Source organism: Bufo gargarizans, chromosome 8, assembly GCF_014858855.1.
Source record: "Bufo gargarizans isolate SCDJY-AF-19 chromosome 8, ASM1485885v1, whole genome shotgun sequence".
In the NCBI taxonomy this organism is placed as follows: domain Eukaryota; kingdom Metazoa; phylum Chordata; class Amphibia; order Anura; family Bufonidae; genus Bufo; species Bufo gargarizans.
The window spans coordinates 42,316,270-42,338,965 of NC_058087.1; the positions used below are offsets into that span (position 1 = coordinate 42,316,270).

The 22,696-nt window shown below is 41.9% G+C and overlaps 1 protein-coding gene across 3 annotated transcripts in view; it reads right to left on the reverse strand.

The window, feature by feature from the left end:
* The window catches only part of ZNF385B (zinc finger protein 385B), a 732,466-nt gene that overhangs the window by 132,990 nt on the left and 576,780 nt on the right, over window positions 1-22,696 (reverse strand). The gene's annotated exons all lie outside the window — the stretch shown is intronic.

Genomic DNA, 22,696 nt, shown 5'->3' on the forward strand with positions numbered 1-22,696 from the left:
GTGCAAACATAACGTATACCCTGTTGACCGCAACACAAGGTGCGAAGTCATATGAGTTAGATGTCTGTGTCCATCTGGTCTAATTGTATCATGGTAATGTCTGTAGGCTATCATTGCACATCCTACGAGTAGTCTAGGATCATCAAGTTACCACCAAAATCAATCTGTCCAGAATATTCTCAGACAGGTTTTAAAATATAAATCTAGTCTAAATGTTCTGATTCACTTTCAAATCGATGGAGATATTCACTATTACTTATTTTTCTTTTTTTCTTTTTCTTTTTAGTAAGCTTTAAGATCCGGACATAACCAAAGCCTGTGCCGGAAAACTGCCCGCTGTTCATCACACCGTGGGCACTTTGAAGATTCTCTTATTCCACATTTAATAAGCCAGCTCGGCGGGATATACACTCTGTGTAGAATATTAAACTATACCAAAATGTGATTTGCATTATGCGAGACTAATCTTAAATAGGGATATATATTGCCCCATTCCTGTGACGTGACCCTTGGACAGTCAATTCCCCAAGCCTTCTGACCGGGGGAAACGACCTTGTTAAAAAGTTACCTAACTAATGATTTATATAATTGGGAGATCCTGCCCTTCTGGCCTGAGGTTCCTATCAAAACGTTCAGATATGAAGAAGTGTCTATCTCCAACAAAGAGAAGATATTCACTAATATTGGTGCACCATTAAGTGGTCCTTCAACATGGAACTCTAGTTTATTGTTTGCAGTCCTCTTCCGCATAATGGACGCTAATCAGGGAATATTACTTTGCCTTTAGTGGGGGCAAATAGCCTGTACTCACCCCTCTTTTTCTACCACTTTCAGAAAGTTTTCCCCGAAAAGTTGGCGGTGGCTTGATAAATATGGCTTGAGCAACAGAAAACGGTCATCATGGCGCTGATGAACATGCCCCAATGTGTGCTAGGTCACATAACTAAGATGATATTTTATTTCAGAAGAATTTGATAAGGCTGACAGCGTATAAAAGCAATGATAAAGGAGTTTACTGGTCTTATGATTATGTCATTACATAATCTGTTACTCCTAATTTCTTTTACCTAGAGAAGCAGAAGCTTTTCATATTGCACAGATCTCTGGCTGACAGGGTACGAATCGTCGAAAATTGAATAACATGTACTCAGTATAGTTGTCATGCTTTGCAAATAGAATAGCATTTTGGGAAATTCTAGAACTAAGGGGCACATTTTATAAGGGAAAATAATAATGATCGGGTCCCCATCTCGATCGTCTCCTAGCAACCGTGCGTGAAAATCGCACCGTATCCGCACTAGCTTGCGGATGCTTGCGATTCTCACGCAGCCCCATTACTATGGGGCCTGGGTTGCGTGAAAAATGCACAAAATAGAGCTTGCTGCGATTTTCACGTAACACAAGTGATGCGTGAAAATCACAGCTCATGTGCACAGCCCCATAGAAATGAATGGGTCCGGATTCAGTGCGGATGCAATGCGTTCACCTCACGCTTTGCACCCTCGCGGAAAACTCGCTCGTGTGAAAGGAGCCTCAGTGTTCATCAGTCGCGGACGGACATCCTGCTCCTTCTTCATGGCTTGCAAAAAATGGTCAGCACTTGTCTTCGATTTCGTCGGCAATGGAAATGTAGCAAAAAATCCCATCAGACTCTCTTTGTCTTCAAAACATCTCTTTCTTTATCACATCATACACATTGAGGACACGTATCGGCCCGTCCAGCCTCCATCAGCCTTTTTTTTTTAAAGGGGGAGTGTCAAGGGCTTGATGTGGTCAGGGTCATCAGGGTCATTCATCATTATTTACTCCAGAAACTGGTGTGAATAATGACTGAAATTTACAGCAGCTTCGAGCCACAGTAGATTTTATTGCATTGCACATAGACCCAGAGGAGAAACGTAATTCATGATGAGGCCTAAGCCTTGTCAAATATGACATGCCTCCTCCGGCTATGCAAACCCCATCAAGACCGATGTGTGCTGCACCGGTCTTGATGAATCACAGCCAAAGTTTTCAATAAATATTGATACCATGCACACCCTCAGACCACACAAAAACCAAACCACCGCACGTTGGTCTTCTTTCGTGCAAATCACAAGTTAGGCAGCCATTGTTTCTCACACTGAAGTCATAAATGAACTGACGTAACACGTTCAAACCTGCACAGTCGAAAAATTGATGCATTTTTATTTTCTAAGAGTCAATTTAAATAAATTATACAGTCACAGTGCGGATAAGTAGATAAGCAGAAAGGATTATTATTCCCATAGAGACATTTATGGTATATTGGTAGGATATGCCAAAAATGTCCAATAAGTGCAAGTCCCACCTCTGGGAACTTCTGCTATCTCAAGAATGGCAAAGTGAATGGAGAGCAAGTTGCAAAAATGCGACCACTGTAAATTAAACTCTATGGGACTTCCGAAAATAGATGAGTGCTTGGCTATTCTGGAGGTCCTATGGCAGTGAAATGAGGAGTGGCCACGCATGCACAACTTTTAAATCCATTCACTGCTATGGTAGTATATTTGGAACACCCATAGTGAATGGAGAGGTGCTGTGCATGCACATTGTGCGAACTCAGCGTCCACTTAACTGTATATTGTGTCTAGGAAAAGAAGCATTGGAGACCTGACATATCTTTAGAAGCCCTCTTTTCTATCTTGGATATGAAGCTATACTCCATAATACTAAGTAGTAAGAAACACAGGTAGCGGCACTCACCATCATGTTCACTTTGCAGCTTCATTGGAAATAAAAAAGGGATCGGACACAGGCACTGCACCAAAAAATCAGGCAACAGCCGTTTCGCGCACCTTGTGCTTTGTCTAGGCTTGACAAAGTGCAAGGTGCGCGAAACTGCTGTTGCCTGATTTTATTGTGCAGTGCCTGTGTCCGATCCCTTTTTTATTTCCAATGAAGCTGCAAAGTGAACATAATGGTTAGTGCCGCTACTTGTGTTTCTTACTACTTAGTATTTATATGTCTCTATTGAGCAGAGCAGCACCTAATATCGCTATTGATCTAGTGCTGATAAGGGTCTATCCAGATTGATCGGGTAGTGTCGGCTGTTGTTTTTTTTTCTTGATAGACTTATATTCCATAATACTTTCCATATAAATTTTTTTATTTTCATTATTTAAATATGTTCACTTTAAAAACATCAAGATAACAATTCCCCATCCGATACCCTCGAATAAGGGGTTTGTTTACACACTCAAAATAATATAAACAAAAAATGACCTTATTTTCCCCTCCCCCTCGCTAGAGAAGGCAAGACAAATCTAATAAAAATAAAAAAACAACAACCCTCTTTCTATATTTCTTAATAGAGATGAGCGAAGCAATCTTCGGATGTTACATCCAAAGCCGCTTCGTTAAAAAATTTGTTATAATACTCTACGGAGATTCGTCTCCGTACAGTATTAGAATGTATGGGCTCCGATGAGCCGAAGTAAGTTATTCATGAAGTCACGCCAGACTTCGATAAATTACTTCGGTAATCGATTATTACAGAGAAAAAAAACACTTCAAAACTTGGAACAGAACTCTTCTTCTGTTCCGAGTGGTACCTTGGAACCAAAGTCAAGTTTGGTTCCAATGTTTTTCACTGTAATAATCAATTAGCGAAGTTATTCAATGAAGTTGCCCACGACTTCATGAATAAGGGGCTTGGGCTCATCGGAGCCCATACATTCTAATACTGTATGGAGATGAATCTCCATGCAGTATTATAGCGACTTGGGATGTAGCATCTGAAGTCGCTTTGCTCATCTCTATATCTTAACATAAGTGGTATGAACCTAACAATGTGACCCAGATGATATTTAATGGGGTTGTCTCACTTTAGTAAAAATACATTTATTATGTAGAATATTGCAAAGTTAATACAAGCCACTTCCTAATGTATTGTCATTGTCCATATTGCTTCCTTTGTTGGCTGGATTCATTTTTCCATCACATTATACACTGCTTGTATCCAGGGGTTATGACCACCATGCAATCCAGCAGCGGTGGTCGTGCTTGCACACTATAGGAAAAAGCACCAGCCTGTGGTCAAAGACATCAGAGAGGCTGACACTTTTTCCTACAGTCTGCTAGCATGACCACCACTACTGGATTGCAGGGCGGTCGTAACCCCTGAATACCAACACTGTATAAGGCCTCATGCACACGGCCGTTGTTTGGGTCTGCATCCGAGCCACCGTTTTGGCGGCTCGGATGCGGACCCATTCACTTCAATGGGGCCGCAAAAGATGCGGACAGCACTCCGTGTGCTGTCCGCATCCGTTGCTCCGTTCCGCGGCCCCGCAAAAAAAATATAACATGTCCTATTCTTGTCCGCAAAACGGACAAGAATAAGCAGTTATATCAATGGCCGCCCGTTCCGTTCCGCATATTGCAGAAGGCACACAGGCAGCTTCCGTTTTTTGTGGATCCGCGGTTTGCGGACAGCAAAAAACGTCACGGTGGTGTGCATGTAGCCTAAATGTGATGAAAAAATTAATCAAGCTAGCAAAGGAGGCAATATGGACAATGAGTGAGACGACCCCTTAATACAACCTAATACTAACAATATCAATGGACTTCAGTACAAGAGAAGACAACGCGACTCATCAACTAAAATGTGAAGTTTACAGCATATGTTACATTTGTCGACACCATAGCCCAATACAACTAACCACAATCTTGAACATCACCAAATATATAGAAAGTGAATAAAATGTAAACCAAATGCAAGTATTAAAGCCAATAACTTCCAATCTGAGATGCTCCATGGTGGAGGACTACTACCTGTAAAACTACCACTGCAGCTTGACAAAGGGAACGTGCACAGAAAAAGTGACATTTTGCTTCAACTACCTGAACCACTTTTCCGAGTATTGTCTGCATAAAGGAATAAGTGTCCGCTCAGCAGTGAGGAACCCGTGACGCCGTCTTGGCCCCTTGAGTTACCAATCCTCTAGTCACTGACAGATGACAGGAGAAGGAGCAGATCATGCCCAAAGTCTCTGGCTGTGCAAGCAAAAAGCCACACAAAACGTCCCCGCTGCGAGTCTCCTGGGCTTTAAAGTGTAAGATTCCCTTCTGAGCAGATGACGATGTTTCCCAAACACGGGAACAGAGTGGACTTAGGTCATTATTAGAATTCCGGAAGGTGCCGCATTAACATTTAAACATGGCTGACACTTAGGTGGATTACTCTATGTTTGAATAGCAGAATTGAATGTGTCGTCTGGTTGTAACTCGATCACTGAAACCATATAGACAATGACAATTCTTATTCAATTAATTTTTAACTTGTCATAGCCAAAGGCAACTACTGGGAGCCACGGGGACCTCTACGGTACTACCGCCATGCACAGGGCTTAGATCAGAGCTGTTTATCTTATTTTACTCACTTATATAGCGTTGACATATTCCGCAGCGCAGCGCCTTAGGCTACCTTCACACTCGCGTTTTGTGCGGATCCGTCATGGACGGATTCGTTCAGATAATGCAGCCTCCAAAGCGGAATGGAGACTGAACTGATGCATTCTGAGCGGATCCTTTTCCATTCAGAATGCATTAGAATGCGAAATGATCCGTTTTGGACCGCTTGTGAGAGCCCTGAACAGATCATACAAACGGAAATCCAAAACGCAAGTGTGAAAGTAGCCTTACAGACATCTTCATTGCCTGCTGTCTTCAATAGAACTCACAATCTAAGGTCCCTATCAGTATGTCTGTGGAGTGTGGGAGGAAACCAGAGAACTCACACAAACACTGGAAGAACATACAAACTCCATGCAGATGTTGTCCTTGGTCGGACTCAAACCTTGGATGAATAAATTGAAAACTGCGTGCTATCATTCCCCTAGTCGAGGAGGCATGCCTATATAGTTACCTGCAGCACTAATTGGACAATGTCAGTGTATTAGGCCATATCCTCAACTAGTTAATGCATTTCTAGGAGGAATAACAGAAGAACTGTACAAGACCGTTACAAGAGGATAGGTCATCAATATTTAACCCCTTGGCGACATCTGCTGTATATGTTGGGAGTTTAAAGGGGTTGCACAGCCAGTACATATTGATGACCTATCCTTCGGATTTGGAGCTGGCTCAGTAGCTGATCCAGTGCCATAGCCGGTGGGTGATGGCTGTTACACAGCTGACACTGGTGGAGAATGTCCGTCATCAGAGAAAACTCTGCTCAAGGACACTTAGCTCTTCAGATGCCACAGTCAATAGTGCCTGCAACATCTGGGAGGCTATAGTAAGACAAGAGGGGGCTGTGGCAGGGATTCATAGGAAGAAATCACAGACCCCCTAGGCGGCAATATTAATGTATTGAAGTCTATGGTATAGGTTTTTCAAGGATCACTTGTGCTGCATGCACACTGGGCTGTTCCCTGAAGCTCATGCCGGTACAGGGATGGAAGACCGCGCAGGCGCTTATGTAAGGCTATTTTCACACTAGCATTTTTGCTGGATCCGACAGGGTTCAGCAAAACCATCAGCATCCGTTATGAACGGTTCCGGTTGTAATATCTTTAACATAGCCAAGACAGATCAGTCATGAACTCTATTGAAAATCAATGGGGGACGGATCCATTTTCTATTGTGTCAGAGAAAACGGATCCCTGCCCATAGACTTGCATTGGGGGTCCGCCTTGCTCCGCATCCCAGGACTGAAAGCAAACCACAGCATGCTGCGTTTTGCTCTCCGGTAGGAGAACGGAACAGAATGCATTTTGGAGCATTCCGTTCTGTTCAGTTCCGTTTTGTTCCCATTGACATTGAATAGGGACAAAACTGAAGCGTTTTTTTTCCGGTATTGAGACCCTATGACGGATCTCAATACCAGAAAATATTAACGCTAGTGTGAAAGTAGCCTAAGGAGTACAGGCACTCATGCGAGATTATGTTGAGTCCTTTGAATGACGTCGGGGGAGCAAGGAAGGGACTTTGGCATGTGGGGCGGCGCTGGGCTCCTTCAGAATGGGTGCGGCTGGGCTCCCCAGACGTTTTTGTCACAGCCCCTTGGTCTCTTTTCAAAGGTGATTGACAGAACTACCATAACCTATGAATGGCTCTATGGCCATAATCTGGTTGACAGAATCCCTTTGAGCTCTGGTCTTTGCTGCACACATACCCAAAGCTCACACTAGACTGACGTATTTCCTCCTAGAGAGGAAGGGTGGTGCCAGCCTGGCCTAGCAACAGAAGCTAGGAACCCGCTGCTCTCTACATACACAGCCTTTGGGACTATGTATGAAACACAGTACATTACCACTTGCTGTGGGACACTGCAGGAGCACTCTGCGCTAAGCGGCCTCATAGAAGTACAGCGCCTGCAGAATGTACTTCTATCTGCTCCAGAGTAATAGCAAATGTAAAGTCTAATTTCTGCCTTGATGAACCCACGCTAATATATTAGGGAATGACATAAAGTGCAATTATCTTTATCTACATGGAACATATTTAGTGACTGAAAAGCTGTGTCTGACCAGGAAAATTAAATACCAACAAGTTATAGCGACAAGAATGTACCAGGCGTTTTCTATTTTAATGCTTTATGCTATTTTAATGCTTTAATGCTTAATGCTTTCACTTTAAATGCTGCAAACCAGTCTGTCCATACACAAATCAAATGATTATACATTGATGTAATCTCGGTGCATTCTGAGAAAGATAAGGGCATGGTAACACTGCACATCATGGGGGTCATTTATGAAACTGCTGTAAAGCAGAACTGGCTTAGTTGCCCATAGCAACCAATCAGATTCCACCTATCATTTTGGACAGCTCCTTTGGAAAATGAAAGGAGGAATCTGATTGGTTGCTATGGGCAAGCAAGTCAGTTTTACTTTACACCAGTTTGATAAATCACCCCCACCTCCCATGTGTTTAAAGATGTCTCATTAAAGCAACTTATCCCTCATCCACAGAACAGGGCATCATTGGCGGGGGTCTAACTGCTGGGAACTCTACCCATCACGAGAATGGGGCTGTTTTACCCTGTTTGAATGGAGTGGGGGAGATGCATGGGTGTCATCCACTTCATTCAAGTACAAGTACAAGTACAAGAGCAGAGTTGAATGGAATCCCCCCCGCTCCATTCAAATGTGAGAACCTGGGCCCCTGTTCTTGTGATTACTGTTGAGCGAATCGAAGTATCCGACGAGGACTTCGATCCAAATTTCAGAAAAAATTTAATTCGCCACAAGGCCAAGTTTATCCGCTTTTCATGGTAATGAATCAATTTTTACTGAAATGGTGGCTGAAAATAAAAAAAATTATACATCAGTGATGACGTCATCATGCGTGCCCAGCGTGATCATGTGGTGAGGTCATCACGCTCGCCGCAGGTCCTTTGGCGGGTTTTCTTTAATCAAGATGGGAGTGGACGGCCTCTCTGCGAGCCAGTGGCTTTTTTTTAACCACTGATTAACCCCTGAGCAGCTTAATGTGAGTTACAGACACTAAAAATCAATGTTGAACGCAGCATCTGAGGAGTTAAATGACGGGAACGATCGCCATTCCCCATCTTTACGCCAGCTCCATACAATGGAAAGTAATTTTTGATGAAGTAATTCATAATTAATCAAATTTCTTGTTGAAGTTTGGCGAAGCAGCCGATTCGAATTCAAAACTTCGCTCATCACTACTTGTGATCAACAGGGGACCGAATACTGGGGACACTGTGCATAGGGGATAAGTTGTTGTAATAAGACGACTTTTAGAGACACATAGTTAAATATCACCTGTCAGCAGTATTAACCCTATTAAATCAAGCATTTGAACAGGGTTCATCCTGCTGATCAAAATGATATCTGTCTTGTGAAAATCAGTCGTGGCGTTCCAGAGAAAGACTCACATTCTTTATGCAAATGAGGGTGTAGAGGGTGTGGCCAGCACTGCAAAGCGGAGGAGCTGAGGTGCACAGAGAGGGAAGGGGAAGGTTGGACTAGGGACAGCCCTCGGTGCGCTGGACCCCTTATTTGCATAAAGCGTATACATAATCTTTTCTTGGGATTGCCTCAACTGATTTTGACAAGACAGGTATCATTTTAATCAGCAGGGTCAACCCAACCAGAAAATATGCCTAGTTTAATGGGGTTGATCCTGCTGAGGTTCTCATTAAAGAAAAGTATTGGTCATCTCTAGTGATGAGCGGCAGGGGTCATATACGAATTCGCGATATTTCGCAAATAATGATCGAGTAATATGCGAATTTTCGTAATGCTAATTTTTATTGCTAATTTTTCAACTTACAACTATTAGACAAAGAAGATTATAGCACTATATTAGCTAAATTGGTTTGTTTTTTGAATATTCGCTATATTTCTATAACTTTGTTTTTCCGAATATTCGTAATATTTTAAAACAAGAATATATAGCAATATAGCGAATATTCAAAAAAAAAACTAATATAGAGCAATTTTTCTATATTGCTATAGAGCAATATAGTGCTATAATCTTCTTTGTCTAATAGTTGTAATTTTTTTCTCATCTGAAGTTCAGATTGAAAAAAAATTACAACTATTAAAAAAAAGATTATAGCGCTATATTAGCTTAATTGCTCTATATTCGTTTTTTTCTTGAATATTCGCTATATTGCTATAACCATTTTTTCGAATATTCGTAATATTCTAAAACAAGAATATATAGCAATATAGCGAATATTCGAAAAAAAAACGAATATAGAGCAATTTAGCTAATATAGTGCTGTAATCTTTTTTTTTTTATAGTTGTAATTTTTTTCCAATCTGAACTTCAGATGAGAAAACAATTACAACTATTAGACAAAGAAGATTATAGCACTAAGCTAGCTTGTGTGACGCACAGGAGTGAATAAAATCAGGTGGAGGTGCTCACAGTAAAGAGGATTCGCCTCTCCTCTAACAAATACGCAAAATGGAGATAAAAATACTGGGCACTCACTCTTTATTTTATGTAGAACCATGCAATTTATTGGACATATAGACATATAATCATGACTTATATAACGATAATATCTAAACGCTAATACGGTGGTATAAAACACTAAAAACTGACTAAAATCGTACAATGAATCGCTAATAATAAAATACCACAATGTGGCTATAGGACTAGCAAGTCCATATAAAAATAGGTAAACAATGGGGTTTGGAACCAGACTAGCCACTACAGTGGACCTTGCGGCTAATGGTTATCTTCTCTAAAAGTCCTTTGTTACCCACAGTTCCAATTCCCTCTTGAAGATTTAAAATACTGCAGTTTTGATAGCTGTCACTTGGTGAGTGTATTATCGCGGCGTCCCGCTATACTCACTGCGCAGCGCTGAGAATCTTCTACTGATGTGCTTGCGGTAAAGAATCGTGCTGTAGTTGTTAAACTCACAGGCTTCCACTACCGTCACTCTGAAATGCTCTGGGTACCGCTCCGTAGTTCCTGAAGGCCGGTATTCCCTGAGACTCAAATCGCCTTCTCCCACGTCGACTTTACTCAAACACGATACTTTGTATCTTCGTGCTGCATGCTTTAGCCGCCGGCGTTTTAGGACTGGATTACTCACAGAGTGTTCGTGTTTTTAGTGGAAATCAGCCTTAGATAGTTCCAGCATATATTGGAGGAAAGTTCATGTGGTTGATCCGGGTGTCTTTCACCAAACGCGTTTCGGGGCCAAACGTTGCCCCTTCCTCAGTCCTTAAAACCCACTTTTAAGGACCAGTTCAGGTCCACTGAGGAAGGGGCAACGTTTGGCCCCGAAACGCGTTTGGTGAAAGACCCCCTGATCAACCACATGAACAGGTACGCCCTGTGTCCTCAAGAGGTTAAAGAGGACCTTTCACGTGGAAAAACAATGTGAACTAAGTATGCTGACATGTAGAGCGGCGCCCGGGGATCTCACTGCACTTACTATTATCCCCGGGCGCCGCTCCGTTCTCCCGTTATGCCCGCCGGTATCTTTGCTCTGTAAGTTATAGTAGGCGGTGTCTGCCCTTGTCCTGTGGGCGTCTCCTTCTCCTAGGCTGCAGCGCTGGCCAATCGCAGCTCACAGCTCACAGCCTGGGAGGTTTTTATACTATAACTTACAGAGCGAAGATACCGGAGGGCATAACGGGAGAATGCTCTACATGTCAGCATACTTAGTTCACATTGTTTTTCCAGGTGAAAGGTCCTCTTTAAGTACTGTGTACGATCAGCATTATACAGTATATAACCATAGAGGTTGTAAGGTATGAATTTTCATGTGGTAAGGTCAGCTCTGTCATAAAATAAATCTGAAATGTTATCAGATGTCCTTGTGAATCAACCTGAGCAAAATCAATACGATAGTTCTGACTGATGCAGAAAGGAAATATATCTTTATCCTATATCAACAGAAGGGTTGTCCTCTAATCTTATTTATTATACATGAAATCCGCAGGCACATTTTGATTGAAAATTTAAGTGGAAATATCAATGCAGAAATGAAATGTGCTGTATTAGAACAAGGCGCTGTGCAGATAACTATAGCTGATCAAACGTGTGGCTGATTTTACTGTATAAATACTGATGATGTAAAAAAATCCCCAACTTCTGAGGTCAGTTTAGAGATTTTATCATTAGTATCAGTAATTCAATAATTAAATGTCATTTCAAAGGTGCACCTCTAATCATCAAGAGAGGATCCCCTAGAAGACCTGCAGAGATATAGGAAATTCAGTAGAATACAGGTACATGAAGGTATGTGGACATTTTTAGGAGGAGGCGGCCAGCTACTAGCTAGAGTAGGATTCAGTTTATGGTACACAGACCTCACAGATGCTTGTTCCTCCTAATACAATGGTCACAACTTGGCCAGTGGACTCCTTACTAATGCATATTTGACAAGATGGTCAGTGGTCCATCCGTGAAAATGTCTGTGAATGATCCGAGTTTGGTTCCTGTGTCCACTTTTTGCCCCCTGTGTGTCATTTGTATTCATAGACTGCTAATGCTTAGCTGAAAATTAGTTTCCAGAGCATCAATTTGGTAAACAGACATTATCCAACAATTTTGTGTCTATACCTTGTACTCCTATGTGTCTCCATGTCTATAGACCACAAACAAACTGTATCGCCTGTAGGTAAGGACAGACATGGACAGTGAGCCCTGACCTGGAACCCAGCCCACTTTCCCTACCTACTTGCAGTTCAAGCCATAGATAGCAAGACCACAACTGGTCGACAGTCCCTACACTACTAAGGTTCAGAGACAGACAAAGACCAAGAGACAAAAATAACACACAGGGATAGTAGTACGAAAATGGGTCAAAACTAGGAGGACAACGCAGCACAAAAATGATAGAGAGTGGTGAAAAGACAAGCTGGGGTCAGAGATAGTGATGAGCGGCAGGGGCTATATTCAAATTTGCGATATTTCACAAATATTCTGTAGAATATTCGTCATATATTTTCGAATTCGAGATTATTTAATTGAATGCGAAAAATCGCCAATGTAATCGCGTAATGCAAATTCGTAACACAAAATACAGGCGTGGGTCTCTTTTACTAAATTTTCCAAGCTGCTAGAAGTTTACTGAGACTGGAGAAAATGGTTGGCACGGCAGAACATTACAATAGCTTTATATGCAGATAGAGTCAAGTGCCCCAATATATTTGCGATTGCGCTAATCGGCAGTGATTCGAATATTTTTTCGTACCACGAGCAACTTCACATTTTAGCAGGTCTGACTACAGATTACTGATTGTTGTGAACTTTACATTGCTTCCTTCTAATTGGCCCACAAGCAAGAAAAAGGGAGGAATCATGTGTTCAGATGGAAAAAAATTACGAATATTTGATATAACGAATATATATCACTATATTCTAAATATTCGCGAATTCTCAAAGTGGCGATGTTCACGATAAATATACTCTATTCAAATATTCGGGCTCAACACTAGTCAGAGGAACGAGCAATCCAATATGCACAGGAACCAGGAACACAGCTAGCTGGCATATGGCCAGAAAGGGGTGTAAATAGAGCACCGAGTCCCCGGATCAGAACCTGATAGGTCATGACTTGGCGCTCCATTAGTCAGAACACTAGCACACAGGAATAGAGCAGCTGAGCAATCAGTCCACTGTTAATCTCCTCCAGCCCAACACACACTGGCTTTGGGGAGAAAGAGCATTACATCCTGTTTCTAAGGGCGCTGTCACATCACCAAGGGGCATGGCTTATCTGGAGATCTCGCTGCTGGAGCCCAGTCAGGTAAGTTTGTAACACAAACTTGTAGTTGTAGTTTTGCAACAGCTGGAGAGCCGCAGCTTGGCCATCCCTGGACTACAAGGTCAGACTACAAGATCAGACTACGCAGGGTTAGTTTGTAGCCTGTAACTATGGAAACACAAAGTTCTGCATAGAAACTGTAGACACAAAATAAAAGGGTAACATGGCGTAAAAATGGTTTTTTTTTCTTTTTTTTACAAAGGTGGACCTTGGCTTTGACATTAAGATGAATATTTCAGGATTAAATATTTTAACTTAGGGTCATCTATTGGGTGGCCTATAAATATATATAATATAATTCTTTTTTATAATGTACTTTTTATTTTTTTATGTTTTGAAAATGAAAACACAAAGAAAAAACAAGAAATATCAGGCATGAAGAACTACTCATTCAACTACAGAAAAAATAGAACTGTTAAAACATCGAGAGACTCTTGTTAATGCATATTCTGGCCGCATTACATAGTTTGAAAGTACATACATTTATTGTTCTGTTTTTCTCCTTCCATTTCAGGTGACCTCAGAGTCTTTACAAAACTCAAGGACCTTCCTGATAGCAACTCAAAAAACATCTGTAAAGTGCCCAAAGTGCCTCTGAGTCACTTTTGAATATACCAAAAAGTTAAAGTGATAGATCTGCTGAACTACTTTTTTTTTTTTTTTTGCAAGAAATACCCACCAATAAAGAATCTCCACTTTTTGTGTCTCTCTATTTGTGTTTCAGCGTCTAGTCTTTCTAAATGGAAAATTTTTTTATGTGGTCTAAAAAGTCTACTGAGGGAGGCAGTATCAGACTGGAATGCCCTGGGCACTCAGTAAAATTCAGTCTGGGTGTCAACTGTACAGCTTACGTGCAAATATTACCTGCTCACACAATAGCAGGAAGCAGCAAGTCGCAATTACATAGTTACATAGTTAATATGGTTGAAAAAAGACAAAAGGGCGAATCCTAGAAGGAAGTGAGACCCAGATTTCTACACATTTTCATAAACATTAATGTCATTTACTTTTAAGAATTCATCTAAACCCTTTTTAAAACTGTCCACTGTTCCTGCTGTGACCACGTCCTGAGGAAGTCTACTCCACAGATTCACAGTTCTTACAGTAAAGAAGCTTTGACACTTCTGGAGACTGAACTTTTTCTTCTCCAGTCGGAGGCAGTGCCCCCTTGTCTTTTGAGGGCATTTTACATGGAGAGCTGAAATTTGAAAAATATTGTGACTCTTAGACTCGATTAGGCCAACTTCTTGTTTTTTTTAAAATAATGTGCAAAAAACAGTTGGTTTTGAATTTTTACATATAGGCCTCATGCAAAGAACCATATTTTGCATCGGTGTCTGATCCGCATTTTGTGAGGATTCCACATAAACCCATTCATTTCTGTGGGTCTACAAAAAACATCCGTGTTCTGTCCGCTTCCGCGTGTCCTTTACGCAAATGATAGAACATGTCCTATTCTGGTCCAAATTAAAGACAAAAATAGTAATTTGTATTAACGGGGATGAGAAAAATGCAACTCTGAAGAGTCCCCCAAACAGCGGCCGTAGCACCAACTGGATCATTTTTATTACACTCTAAGGATACCTGCACACGTTGCAGATTACACGTTGGAAACCCCACAGTGTAATACAGTTGCGTATTCTGTACGGAGAAATTGACTTGCTGTGTGCATGTCAATTGTTTGTGCAATTTCACGCCTTATGTATTTTTTCTCCAGGGACTTCAAGGCGTTGTTAAACAGAAAATCTGCACCAAAAACTGCAGCAAAAAAGTGTAAGAACCACACAAACAATGCACAAAACCCGCAATAGATAGTGGAGATTTATGTGCGGCTTTTCATGCGGCTTTCACAGAGATTCTTTGCATAAAAATCGGCACTGTGTGCAGGAAGTCTTAGGTTTAGGCCTCTTTCACACTACCGTATGGCTATTTCAGTGTTTTGTGGTCCGTTTTTCACGGATCCTTTGTTCCGTTTTTTTGTTTCCGTTGTGTTTCCATTCCATTTTTCCGTATGGCATATACAGTATACAGTAATTACATAGAAAAAATTGGGCTGGGCATAACATTTTCAATAGATGGTTCCGCAAAAACGGAATGGATACGGAAGACATACGGATGCATTTCCGTATGTGTTCAGTTTTTTTTGTGGACCCGATGACTTGAATAGAGCCACGGAACGTGATTTGCGGGCAATAATAGGACATGTTCTATCTTTCAACGGAACGGAAATACGGAAACGGAATGCATACGGAGTACATTCCGTTTTTTTTGTGGAACCATTGAAATGAATGGTTCCATATACAGACCGTATACGGAACGCAAAAAACAGCCTGCAAAACGAAAAAAAAAAAACAGTTGTGTGAAAGAGGCCTTAGTCTTAGGGCTCATGCACAGAAACGTTTTTGTTTTCCATGTCCGTTTTGTGGTTCCGCATATGGACTGTTCACTTCAATGGGTCTGCAAAAAACACGGAAATGACTCCATGTGCATTCCGTTTCCGTATGTACGGATAGATGTTCCGCAAAAAAGATAGAATTTGTCCTATTGTCCATTTTGTGGACAAGGATAGGCATTGCTACAATGGATCCTCAAAAAAACTGATGCAATACAGATACATCATCCATATATTTTTTGCGGATCCTGGTTTTGCGGACAGGCAAATACATACGGCCGTGTGCATGGGCCCTTATGCAGAATTTTTGTGTGGATTTTGATGCATAAACAAGCGACATGTTGCGGATTTGATAATCAGCATCACAGGTCAATTTCCACAGGGAAAAATTCGGCACCGCGTAGATGACTTTTTTTAAAATCTCATCTACTTGGATGGTACTATATTACACTGCAGATTTTCTGCATGAATCTGCCCATGAAATACGCACCGTGTGCATATATCCTAGGGCAGTAGTGGCGAACCTATGGCTCACTGTGGGCACCCACACCCTGGAAAAAGTCTATGGGTCACCAATATGTCTTAGAAGACCTTCCCTGCCATTCATCAGCGCAGGGCGCACTATGAACAGCACGAGCAGAGCACTGAATGCAGGCAGGCTATTATAGCTAAATAATAAAGTACATTGAAGATATACTATACTGGACTGAGGTATTCAGGGTAAATTGCCGTGTTGGTACTTTGCGATAAATAAGTGGGTTTTGGGTTGCAGTTTGGCCTTCAAAAGGCTCACTACCACTTTCCTAGGGGTACCAGCACACAAGTGCAGATTTTAAAACAGAAATTCTGCGCGGTTTGGCCACAAATATCACCCTTTTATTAAAAAGGGTGAAATGAGCCCCAAAAAAAAATCACACAAACAATTGACACACTGCAGATTTCAAAATCGGCACGGCGGGTCAATTTCTGCATGGAAGAAAAAATCTAAGCGCACAGTAGATTTGTCGAATCTCATACACTTTTACCCGGTACTGTATTTTCCTGTACGAGAATCCGCACAGATAAACGCACGTAATCTGCACTGTGTGCTGGTAGCCTAATGGAAGCAAGTTTTCAACACAATCCCTGCCGAAGAATGGCAGAGATATAACTAGCGCAAAGAAGAAAGAACCAGATCCCGCAGGGTTTATGCAATGTGCACCCTATGCCTCGACAGAGAGAAACAACGTTTTCCTAACACTTTAAAAGACCAAAAACTTTCTTTCGCTGAGCATCATAAAATATGCAAACAGAAGGAAGAACAGTTTGGTTTTAATAGAATGAGGCATAACAGTGAGACGAGATACTGCAGGGGAAGCGTGAACTCTTGAGCTGGAAATAAAAGATATTATGGGATAACAGCACATCTGGCCCTGTGCATACACCAACTGTGAATTCAGCAGCAAAAAGCAAAGGTCATAACAAAGAGGATAATTGTGGAGGACTTTAATAACGCTGTGATTGATTGTTCTGAGACCACAGGAAGCTTCTTGTTGTGTATAGAAAGTGATTTGATCAACCATACATGTAGAAGTTCTGGTAGACACTAATTAATGACCCTGGTAGGCAAATGTAAATATCTGTATATTTACTGAGCTATTCAGGGACTCCCGAAGATTACTGTGACAGACGCGCCATTGCTCTTACCATTTGACTTTTTTTTTACATCCTTCCACAATTCCATGCACTGCAATACTTGCCTGGGAATATTGAGTTTTAATATACAGTAATAAGTCATTAAAGGAGTAGACTATTGATGACCTCTTCAGGATAGGTTATCAATATCAGATTGGTGGGTGCCCAACTCCCGTCACCACCACCAATCAGCTGAAGAGCTTGTTGCTGCTCACCATTGAGCATAGCATACCAAGAACAGCGTTGCACATTGTATAGTGGCTGTGCTTGGTATTGCAGCCCTGGCCTCTTCAAATGAATGTGACTGAGCAGCACGTAAGGTCATGTGACCAATAAATGGGATGTCACTGGCCTAGGAAATGGCTGCAGCGCTCAATGATCAGGTGATCATCAGGGGTGCCGGGAGTCGGACCCCCACCAATCAAATATTGTTGACCTATCCTGAGGATAGGTCATCGGTATTCTTCTCCTGGAAAAGTCCTTTAAGGCCCCTTTTACACATGCGACTTCAGTGAGAGCTCCCATCCTGACCTCTCAGCCTTCTGGAATGTATTGGATTATACTGACATAATGCTGTCAGTGTTATCCAATACATTCCAGAACTGTAAGGGTTACATAGCATCATAAATCAATATAATGCTATGTGACCCCCCCCCCCCCCTCCTTTCCCCGGGAGTGCTGGAAGGTCAGGACGGGAGCTGCCGCATACTCAAGCTGCAATTCCGATGCGTCGCATGTCTTAAAGGGGTCAATAAAGTAGATTTGCAATAGTTTTTTTGTTCTAGAGCTTGCATATAATAAAATAAAATGCAGGCTACTTAGACCTGTGCTAAATTTGTCATATGATCTCTGTCTACAGCCCCTCTCTGACCTCTCCTGAAGCTAATGTAATATCAACTTCCATTTTTATTAGAGTTTATTTTATTTTTAGATTTGAGCTCAGATTAGCTTCAGAAGGGGCTGCAAACAAAAACAAGGTCTACAAGGTCATGTTTAAGAAAAAAACCAATTGCAATTGTCAAATTTGTAGAAAACACATGCAATTTTTTTCACGCACGTACCGAGACATACATTTTGGCTTTTCTGTGTGTTACATTTCTTTGTTGTTTTGTGTTAGGCCTTAGGGAGACTCCCGTTCATCCTTCCTTTTGAAGGATGTCTCATTCCTGTCTTTAGTACCAGGGTCCTTTAGGGTTAGATAGGACTTTAGGTATTCCTGTGTATGAACTCACCTACCTCTGGGGTCTGTTCATACTGGTAGTCAGTCAGGGGTTTGAGTAGGCTTTCCACTTTCCACTACAAACTTCTCTAGTTTTCAGGCCTTCTCTCCTTTTCCCTTTCCTTTCTATGTTCGGTGTGGGGGTTTCCCTCCCACACTAGAGTGTGACAGCAATGCAATTTAAAATCATTCAAAGAAGTCCAAAGCCATTACAGGGGTTGTGTCACAAAACATGTTGTACATTTTAGAAACCAGCACCTGGATCTGAAACTTTTGCAAAGGCATGTAATAAAAAATTTAGTATAGCCAGGAGCCATTCAGTATAGTATAGCGCCACCTGCTGTTTTTTCTTTTCCTTAATTTTTTTCGTCTCACTGAGCTGGTCAAACGTGCTCAGTTTAAATTTTCAACTACCACCAGCTGTCACCTCCGGCTCTGGGAGAGATCTTAGAAGTTCAGATAGATGGAAGACTCAGGAGTCGATCTGACAGATCTCTATTGTTTTCATTGTTGCTGACAGGTCTCTACCCGTTCACAGGTGTTGCTCATTATCAGTCAGGTGGCCCCTTTATATGTTCCGCCTGGTTTCCCTGCGGCTAATAGTTCTTCTGAGGAGTGTTCTGCTTGTGTGGTGATTCTCCAGTTCCGGTTGCTTCTCAGGCTTAGTCCTTTCCCTTTTCTCGTTGTGTTTGTCCTGACTAGGCCTCAGGGAGACACTGGCTCCTTCAGGTTGGAAGGAACTGGTTGCTTCTTTCCCTTTTCCCTAAGCTGAGGGTTTGGTGCAGTGTGTCAGCAGTCTTAGGCTCCCGTGCATGTGTATTTCTACCTTTGAGACTTGCACATGTGGTTAGCAGCTTAGGGAGAGAGTCAGGGTTTGCTAGGAGGTGACTTCTTTATTCCCTAGGCTTGGGGCCTAGTCTGTAGTTGTTTTGTTGTTGTTCCCTTTGGTTGTCTTTCCATCCCCGTACTACCCATGACATCAGCCAATTGTTCTGGTAGAAGCTGTGGCAGTTATAGGAAGAGAGCTACAGTAGAAAGGACATGTCCCCTGAGCTGCCATGCTGAAGATAATCTAGTAGAGCAATTGGACAGTGGACACTGGATCCATGTGAGGTACAGGGCTGGTTCTAGCTTTGTTAAAAAGGTAGTGTCATGTACTATATGATGTCTAATTTTAATTTTTTTACATCTGTCATGGGATAACCCCTTAAGGTGTTTGTACACTATAGGGGGTCATTTATTAACCAGAAATACATGGTGTATTTTGTAGGTCCTTTGCGCCACAGTCCACAACTTTTCCCTTCTGATGCCAGGTCTAAAAAAGTGAGCGTGGTATGGCCTGTCTACCATTTTACCATTTTCTACGTCTGTTTTAGGCAAAAAAAAATGGTCTAAATGTAAGACAGCAAGGAAGCTGTCCTACATCTAGAAGAGGCACTGGATGCACCGAAGTTATGGAGAGGCTGGTGCCTCTCCATAACTGCAGCAGATCGACCGCCAGTACAGGGCTTTATTAAGACTGGAATCTAAAACACCGGTCTTAATTAAAGTGCCCCAATGTTCATTTTTGCCATTTTTTATGAAAAGTGCATTGTGTAAAGGCCTGTTGCAACTGCATGTGTAAACACTCCTCGTAGAGTCACACACAATCACCCTAATTATTGGATCACAAGTTGGATCTTTTTTGGACCATATACCCAGACTTTACAAATATCATTATTTATAGGCTTCCCAAGAATCAAACCTTAGGTTTACTACAATAAATTGTATTATTTCAGCGTCAAAGCCGCCGCAAAAGTGCAGATAAATATTGAACGTGTCTTTAACAAGAATTCCACAAGGACTTCAAAAGTTCAGACAAAGAAAAAAGTTCAAAAAAGATGTAACAAGATAGAGACTGCACTCCTCTAATTGTCTCACTGGCAGTTCTGGCATGAACGGTAGTCACCTGTAGTATTTCTACACTCTCCGGAGACTTGCTAATGAGTAGTGTTGGCTGGACAGCTGTGTTGGATCTCATCTTCCAGGGACATAGGTCATGAAATTGAGGCAAGTCAACAAAATGAAAACCTAAAGGGAGAGTATACTGTTTCAGCCTAACAAGTATCTGTCCACAGGGCATGTGTCTCAGCAGAAAGGAAATCTGCCTATATCGCTGTAGAAGACACCTTTCATGAGAATAATGATGAAACAATTATGCAGAAGAAACAGAACTTTGTTACTTACTACGTGATGATTTGCTAAATAAGACAAAAGTATTATAGAAGTGATACCTCTTTTGGCTTATTAGAATAAATATAATCGGGCAAGTTTACAATTGAATGATGAAAAGTGCACCCCATATTAAAAGGGATCTGTCAGCAGCTTTGTACCTATGAAACTGGATGACCTGTTGCATGTGCGCTTGGCAACTGAAGACATCTGTGTTGGTCCCATGTTCATATGTGCCCGCATTGCTGTGAAAAATGAAGTTTTAATATATGCAAATGAGCCTCTAGGAGCAACGGGGGTGTTGTCATTACACCTAGAGGCTCAGTTCTCTCTGCGACTGCCGCACCCTCTGCACTTTGATTGACAGGGCCAGGCAGTGTAAACAAAAGACTAGATCGCACCTTACCAAGGAGCGCACCGCACATGCGCAAGATTTATGCGATCCTGGCCGCGCTGCAGGCTGTCAATCTAACAAGAGAGGGGACAGTTAGGGGGCGTGCTTACCTTGACTTGAAGCAAGGAAGCCGCTGCCCCCTTGACTTCAAGCTGACCGGCAAGATAGCGCTGATGGCGCTTAAAACATAGTTTTTCGAACCTACGGAGCATCAGACTAACCTATCAAGCATATGATTATTAACAGACTATAAGGTACTGCTGGCGGTTTTATATGCGTTTTTTAGGTGACAGGTTCCCTTTAAATTCAAGTTTAATATATAAAGCTTTCATATTCTGTTACAAAAAAAACCCACTTTTTTGGCAATATATAACATCTGGATTAGTCAGTGTGCAATTTAAGCTAGAAATACACCCATCATTTTCTGGGGTTTTAAAAACACACCTTTTTGCCAAAAACAGTATTTTCCTGATCTGCAAATGTTAAATTCAAGTTTAATATATACAGCTTTCATATTCTGTTACCAAAAAAAACACTTTTTTTGCAAAATACAACATCTGGATTAGTGTGCAATTTAAGCTAGAAATACACCCATCATTTTCTGGGGTTTTAAAAACACACTTTTTTGCCAAAAAACACTATTTTCAGGCTTTGCAGCATCAGCACGTGTGAAATTACAGGCTTAATATACGGCTGTCAAATTCAGTTGTTAAACAACGTTTGGGCAAAAAAAAAATAATTGGCAGCCTTTGATGCAGATGTCATTGTGAGATACACCCTTTTTTTATTTAAATTTTTTAGTTTAACCTCTTCCGGACACAGGGCGTACAGGTACGCCCTTATGTCCTGGTACTTAACCACCTCCCGACCGCTGTACGCAGATATGCGTCCGGGAGGTGGTTGCTTTACTCCTCCTGGACGCATATACGCGTCATCTCGCGAGACGCGAGATTTCCTGTGAACGCGCACGCACAGGCACGCGCGCTCACAGGAACGGAAGGTAAGCGAGTGGATCTCCAGCCTGCCAGCGGCGATCGTTCGCTGGCAGGCTGGAGATGTGATTTTTTTAACCCCTAACAGGTATATTAGACGCTGTTTTGATAACAGCGTCTAATATACCTGCTACCTGGTCCTCTGGTGGTCCCTTTTGTTTGGATCGACCACCAGAGGACACAGGTAGCTGTGCAAAGTACCAGAAAACACTACACTACACTACACCCCCCCCCTGTCACTTTTTAACCACTTATGCACCACTGATCACCCCATATAGACTCCCTGATCACCCCCCTGTCATTGATCACCCCCCTGTCAGGCTCCGTTCAGACGTCTGTATTATTTTTACGGATCCACTGATACATGGATCGGATCCGCAAAACACATGCGGACGTCTGAATGGAGCCTTACAGGGGGGTGATCAATGACAAGGGGGTGATCACGCACATAAACTTCCTGATCACTTCCCTGTCATTGATCACCCCCCTGTCATTGATCACCCCCCTGTAAGGCTCCATTCAGATGTCCGTATGATTTTTACGGATCCACTGATACATGGATCGGATCCGCAAAACACATGCGGAC